Source organism: Molossus molossus, unplaced genomic scaffold, assembly GCF_014108415.1.
Source record: "Molossus molossus isolate mMolMol1 unplaced genomic scaffold, mMolMol1.p scaffold_m16_p_5, whole genome shotgun sequence".
NCBI lineage: Eukaryota > Metazoa > Chordata > Mammalia > Chiroptera > Molossidae > Molossus > Molossus molossus.
In genome coordinates, this window is record NW_023425388.1 from 8,779,426 (window position 1) to 8,786,820 (window position 7,395).

The following is a 7,395-nucleotide window of genomic DNA, read 5'->3' on the forward strand; positions in this document are numbered from 1 at the left end:
TGATCCTCATGATCACGTACAAAACCCAGTATGTTAACTGTCTATCAACTGATTTGTTCGAAGAAAGGTTTTGTTTGTACAGTTAAGTGCCCTTCTCAATTGAGGATAATCATGATACATTTCATGTTGTAAAGTGAAGCGCTGGAGATCTGTCCCTACTTGAAGGTAATCACTGAGGATACCCTTATAAATCTACATATATTGTGCCTTAAAGAAGGATATTTTCTTCCATTCTGATAGTATTAATGGTTAGACGAAGGTAAATAGACACACTTTACATTTAATTTGTTCATCATCCTTTTGTCCTGAATCTTCCATTTCTAACGTTCCCGGCCATCCTAATTCTGCGACACGCGGAGACGGAGATGACACCGCCAACCTGAAAGTGTGACGACATGCCTTTCTTCATGTGGCGTCTCTCCGTGAGGGGAGGCGGGAGCACCAGGAGGGGGTTGGTAAGCAGGACTCCCCACGTACAGTCACTTGTCCAGGACTCACCAAAACCAGCTGTTGTTTCCTAACCAGTGAACATTGGGTCTTCTTTTGACCAACTGGGCACACACTTAGGGGCTCACCCCATCCTACCTGCTTCCAGTGCTTAATTATAACCACAGGAACTTCTCCAGCATTTAAAGGCCCCTGAATGTCCTGGCCGGTGTGGCTCCATGGATAGAGACTCAGCCCACAGACTGAAGGGTCTTGGGTTTGATTCCGGGTCAAGGGCACGTACCTGGGTTGCAGGTGTGATGACCCAGGGCATGTATGGGAGGCAACCAATCGATGTGTCCCTCTCACATCCATGTTTCTCTCCCACTCTATCTTCACCTCCATCCCTCCCTTCCACTGTCTCTAAAAATCAATGAAAAACATATCCTTGGGTGAGGATTAACAAAAAATAATAATAAAGGCCCCTGGCCCTGGTCGGTTTGGCTCAGCGGTTAGAGTATTGGCCTGAGGTCCAGAGAGACCTGAGTTCGGTTCCCGCTAAGGGCATGTACCTCGGTTGCAGTTTGTCCCCAGCCCTGGTTGGGCCATGCAGGTGGCAACGATTCAATGTGTCCCTCTCACGTAGATGTTACTCTCTCTCCCTCATGCTCTGTCTGAATAAAGAATAGAAAAATGTCCTCGGGCCCTGGCCGGTTTGGCTCAGCGGTTAGAGCGTCGGCCTGCGGTCCGGAGAGACCCGGGTTCGGTTCCCGCTAAGGGCACGTACTTCGGTTGCAGTTTGTCCCCGGCCCTGGTTGGTCGTGCGGGTGGCAGCCACTCGATGTGTCCCTTCACGTCGATGTTTCTCACTCTCTCTCCCTTTCTCTCTCTCCCTCCCACTCTATCTGTACAAAAATGGAAAAATATCCTTGGGTGAGGATAAAAAAAAAAATTTAAAAAAAAAAAAAAAAAAGAAAAAGAAAAATGTTCTCGGGTGAGGATAAAAAAATAATAATAAAATAAAGGCCCCTGACCTTTCCCACCTGCAAATAATAGATGCCGGTGCACAAGTGTTCAGGCAGGGACATTGAGACAATGGCCACAAACTAGGACTGAGCTGCCAAAACGGGGATGTCCGAGCCCATTTCCCCCATTTCCACTCGGATCATATTGCCCCTCAGTTCTGAAGGCTAAAGGCTCTGTTCTGATTCCAGCAGATGAACCTACTAATCCCTCCAGTCCTGGCATGACGCCCCACCCTGGAACATGCCCCCACAGCCGTGGCCCTGCCAGGTCAGGAACAGCCTGTGAGCTCCGTGCCTCGACGTCACCTGGGCACCCACCTGCCTTGTCTCTGGGCTGACTTACTCCACAGCAGAGCTTGGCCAGACACACAGTGGGACAGACTGCCTCCAGGCAAAAGGAGAATCACAGAAGGGTCAATTACACCACTCCTGTGATAAAGTAGGGAGTACTGGACAGGCATCAATTTAGATAAAGGTTTGCCAAGTCGAGAAAGGAGATTAAATACAATTATGTATTGACAGAATGGGAGAGGCATATAAAATTAATCTAAAGCCAAGGCCCTTTTGTATACAAGCTCATAAGCTGGGCAGGCTGCTACCCACCCCAGGCCTCAGGTCCAGTGAGAATGGATGCGGAGTGCCAGGTGCGGAGGGAGGGGTGAATGACTCAACATGGGAGGGGCTGAGAGCCAGAGCAGCGGGGGTTAAAATGTAGGTAAAGATTTATTTAAATCCTTCATTGCTGACTAAAACCTCATTATGATTAGTCATGCCATGTGAAGTTAAAAACAAAAGGGGCGGACTACCTGGATTCTTGCAGGAGGCAGAATAGATCTCCCACTCGTGAGAGCAGGTCTGCGCAGGTGTGGAAGGCTGGGGTCTTTGAGGGGCCTGGGTGAAAGGCTAAGTTCAGGGATTCCCACATATTTAGTAAGAAATATGGTTTTTGTCTTACTCTCCACACATGTGAATAACAGAGGACACACAGGAGCAAGACTCTTTCCTATGTGGACATGGACGGTGCTGGGGGCGCGCTCCGGGTGGACAGTCCCTTACAAAGCTCTCCATCCCTTGGGAGTTTGGAAACTCCAGAGAAGTGAAAATGTCCCAGCCTCTACGTGGATGTCCTGTCTGAAGTTATATCCTGCCTCGTAAAAGCTGTATAATCATGAGAGCAGGTTACATAAACTCTCTGAGCCTCGGTTACTGTATCTGTCAACTGGGGGCAACATTCATTCCTTAGAGGTTTACTGTGAAGGTGAACTCAGACAATGTAAGCAAAACACCCAGCATACAGTAGGCACACAGGTAGGTTAAAGTCCTTCCTCCCAACATGAGTCTCATTTAAATTCATAACCAATAGAGGAAGATATAAAAAAGTGGAAGCACATACCTTGTTCATGGACTGGAAGAATTAACATCATTAAACTGTCCATACTACCCAAAGCAGTCTATAGATTCAATGCAATCCCCATCTAAATACCAACGACAGCCTTTAGTCGCTGCGGCGGCAGCCATGAACAAGCTTAGGCTTCCAAAGAGGCTTGCCTCCAGGGTCCTCCTCTGTGGCAAAAACAAGGTCTGGTTGGACCCCAATGAGACCAATGAAATCGCCAGCGCCAACTCCTGTCAGCAGATTCGGAAGCTGATCAGAGATGGGCTGATCCTCCGGAAGCCTGTGACTGTCCATTCTCGGGCTCGATGCAGGAAAAACACCTTGGCCACAGGAAGGGCAGGCATATGGGCATAGGTGAGCAAAAGGGTACTGCCAATGCTCGGATGCCTGAGAACGTCACCTGGATGAGGAGGATGAGAATTCTTCGCCGGCTACTCAGAAGATACCGTGAATCCAAGAACATCGACCACCACATGTACCACAGCCTAACCTGAAAGTGAAGGGTAATGTGTTCAAAAACAAACGGATTCTCATGGAACACATCCACAAGCTGAAGGCAGACAAGGCTCGCAAGAAGCTTCTGGCTGACCAGGCTGAGGCCCGAAGGTCTAAGACCAAGGAATCTCATAAGCACCATGAAGAGCAGCTCCAGGCCAAGAAGGAGGAGATCATCAAGACTCTGGCCAAGGAGGAAGAGACCAAGAAATAAAGCTTTGCTTCTCTTAACTGTACATAGTGGCCTTGGCAATTGCCTGGATCAATCATTTAATAAAACTAGTCTTCATCTAAAAAAAAAAAAAATTACCAATGACATACTACACAGAACTAGAACAAATACTTCAAAAGTTCATATGGAACCAAGAAAGACCTCAAACAACCACAGCAATCTTGAAAAGAAGAACAAAGTTGGAGGGATCACATTACCAGATTTCAGGTTGTACTACAAAGCCACCGTAATCAAAACAGCCTGGTACTGGCATAAGAACAGGCATATAGACCAGTGGAACAGAACAGAGAACCCAGAAATGGACCCAAAACATTATGCTCAATTAATATTTGACAAAGGTGGCAAGAACATACAGTGAGTAAAGACAGCCTCTTTAATACATGGTGTTGCAAAAAAATGAAACTAGACCTTCAACTTACACCATACACAAGAATAAACTCAAAATGGATAAAAGACTTAAATGTGACTCATGAATCCATAAAAATCCTAGAAGACAATGTAGGCAACAAAATTTCAGACATCATACACAACAGAATTTTTAATGATACATCACCTAAGGCAACAGAAACTAAGGAGAAAATGAACACATGGGACTACATCAAACTCATAAGCTTCTGCACAGCCAAAGATACAATCATCAAAATGGAAAAACAATGCACTGTATGGGAGAGCATAATTGCCAATGATATATCAGATAAGGGGTTAATTTCCAATACATAGAGAGTGCTCATACAACTCAACAAAAGGAAGACAAAGAACCCAATTAAAAAAATGGGCAGAGGAACTAAATAGACACCTCTCCAAATAGGACATACAAATGGCTAAGAGACATATGAAGAAATGCTCAACATCACTAATCATCAGAGAGATGCAAATTAAAACAACAATGAGGTATCACCTCATGTCAGAATGGCCGCCCTCAACAAGTCATCAGACAACAAGTGTTGGCGAGGGTGTGGAGAAAAGGGGTCTCTAGTACACTGCTGGTGGGAATGCAGACTGGTGCAGCCACTATGGAAAACAATATGGTGTTACCTCAAAAAATTTAAAATTGAACTTCCATTTGACCTCGTTATCCCACTTCTAGGAATATGCCCCAAGAAGCCTGAAACACCAATCAGAAACAATATATGTAACCCCATGTTCATAGCAGCACTATTTACAATAGCTAAGATCTGGAAACAGCCCAAAGGTCCATCAGTAAAGGAATGGATAAAAAAGCTGTGGTATGCCCTGGCGGGTTTGGCTCAGCCGTTAGAGCATCAGCCTGTGGTCCAGAGAGACCTGAGTTTGGTTCCCGCTAAGGACACGTCCATTGGTTGCAGTTTGTCCCCAGCCCTGGTTGGGTACTGCAGGTGGCAGCCACATGATGTGTCCCTTTCACACCAATGTTTCTCTCTCTCTATTCCTCTCTCTCCCTCCTGCTCTGTCTGAATAAAGAATGGAAAAATTTTCTCAGATGAGAATAAAAAAAATAAAATAAAATAAAGGCCCCTGACCTTTCCCACCTGCAAATAATAGATGCCGGTGCACAAGTGTTCAGGCAGGGACATTGAGACAATGGCCACAAACTAGGACTGAGCTGCCAAAACGGGGACGTCCGAGCCCATCTCCCCCATTTCCACTCGGATCATATTGCCCCTCAGTTCTGAAGGCTAAAGGCTCTGTTCTGATTCCAGCAGATGAACCTACTAATCCCTCCAGTCCTGGCACGACGCCCCACCCTGGAACATGCCCCCACAGCCGTGGCCCTGCCAGGTCAGGAACAGCCTGTGAGCTCCGTGCCTCGACGTCACCTGGGCACCCACCTGCCTTGTCTCTGGGCTGACTTACTCCACAGCAGAGCTTGGCCAGACACACAGTGGGACAGACTGCCTCCAGGCAAAAAGAGAATCACAGAAGGGTCAATTACACCACTCCTGTGATAAAGTAGGGAGTACTGGACAGGCATCAATTTAGATAAAGGTTTGCCAAGTAGAGAAAGGAGATTAAATACAATTATGTACTGACAGAATGGGAGAGGCATATAAAATTAATCTAAAGCCAAGGCCCTTTTGTATACAAGCTCATAAGCTGGGCAGGCTGCTACCCACCCCGAGGCCTCGGGTCCAGTGAGAATGGATGCGGAGTGCCAGGTGCGGAGGGAGGGGTGAATGACTCAACGTGGGAGGGGCTGAGAGCCAGAGCAGCGGGGTTAAAATGTAGGTAAAGATTTATTTAAATCCTTCATTGCTGACTAAAACCTCGTTATGATTAGTCATGCCATGTGAAGTTAAAAACAAAAGGGGCGGACTACCTGGATTCTTGCAGGAGGCAGAATAGATCTCCCACTCGTGAGAGCAGGTCTGCGCAGGTGTGGAAGGCTGGGGTCTTTGAGGGGCCTGGGTGAAAGGCTAAGTTCAGGGATTCCCACATATTTAGTAAGAAATATGGTTTTTGTCTTACTCTCCACACATGTGAATATCAGAGGACACACAGGAGCAAGACTCTCTCCTATGTGGATATGGACAGTGCTGGGAGGGCGCTCCAGGTGGACAGTCCCTTACAAAGCTCTCCATCCCTTGGTTGGGATCATGAGGGAGGCAGCCACTCGATGCATCCCTTTGACGTTGATGTTTCTCTCTCTCTCTCTCTCTCTCTCTCTCTCTCTCTCTCTCTCTCTCTCTCTCTCTCTCTCTCCCTCCCACTCTATCTGAACAAAAATGGAAAAATGTCCTCGGGTGAGGATAAAAAAAAAAGTTATATGTGAATTTTCGACTATGTGGGGGCACACAAGCGGTTATTTGAACATGGTCTTTCATTCTTTGAGGAACTTAAAAATGGAACAAACATTCCAAAGTTAACTAGTCCATGATTCATCATGCCATCTAAATACCAACGACAGCCTTTAGTCGCTGCGGCGCAGCCATGAGCTGCTGGCTCCAAGTGGCTGCCTCCAGGTCCTCCTCTGTGGCCAAAACACGGTCTGTTGGACCCCATTATACCAATGAATTGGCCAAGGCCAATCCTGTAGCATATCGGAGCGATCGAGATGGGCTTATCCTCCGGAAGCCTGTGACTGTCCTTCTCAGGCTGGTTCGGGAAAACCACCTTGGCCACGGGAAGGGCATGCATAGGGCTAGTTGATCAAAAGGGTACTGCCAATTCTCGGATGCTGAGAACTCACTGTATGAGGATTATGAGAATTTCTCGCCGGCTACTAGAGATACCGTGAATCCAAGACATCGACCGCCACATGGCCACAGCTAACTGAAGTGAGGGTAATGTGTTCAAAAACAAACGGATTCTCATGGAACAAATCCACAAGCTGAAGGCAGACAAGGCTCGCAGAAGCTTCGGTGACCAGGCTGAGGCCCGAAGGTCTAAGACCAAGGAATCTCATAAGCACCATGAAGAGCAGCTCCAGGCCAAGAAGGAGGAGATCATCAAGACTCTGGCCAAGGAGGAAGAGACCAAGAAATAAAGCTTTGCTTCTCTAACTGTACATAGTGGCCTTGGCAATTGCCGGATCAATCATTTAAGAATACTAGTCTTCATCTAAAAAAAAAAAAAATTACCAATGACATACTACACAGAACTAGAAACAAATACTTTCAAAAGTTCATATGGAACAAGAAAGACCTCAAACAACCGCAGCAATCTTGAAAAGAAGAACAAAGTTGGAGGGATCACATTACCAGATTTCAGGTTATACTACAAAGCCACCGTAATCAAAACAGCTGGGTACTGGCATAAGAACAGGCAGATAGACCATTGGAACAGAACAGAGAACCCAGACATGGACCCAAACACTTATGCTCAATTAATATTTTGACAAAGGT

General features: G+C 46.6%; 2 pseudogenes; both read left to right on the forward strand.

Annotated features, from left to right (window-relative positions):
* Positions 1-2,967: 2,967 nt before the first annotated feature.
* On the forward strand, positions 2,968-3,556 carry LOC118617469 (annotated as a pseudogene).
* Positions 3,557-5,691: 2,135 nt separating this feature from the next.
* On the forward strand, positions 5,692-7,037 carry LOC118617634 (annotated as a pseudogene).
* The last annotated feature ends 358 nt before the right edge of the window (positions 7,038-7,395 follow it).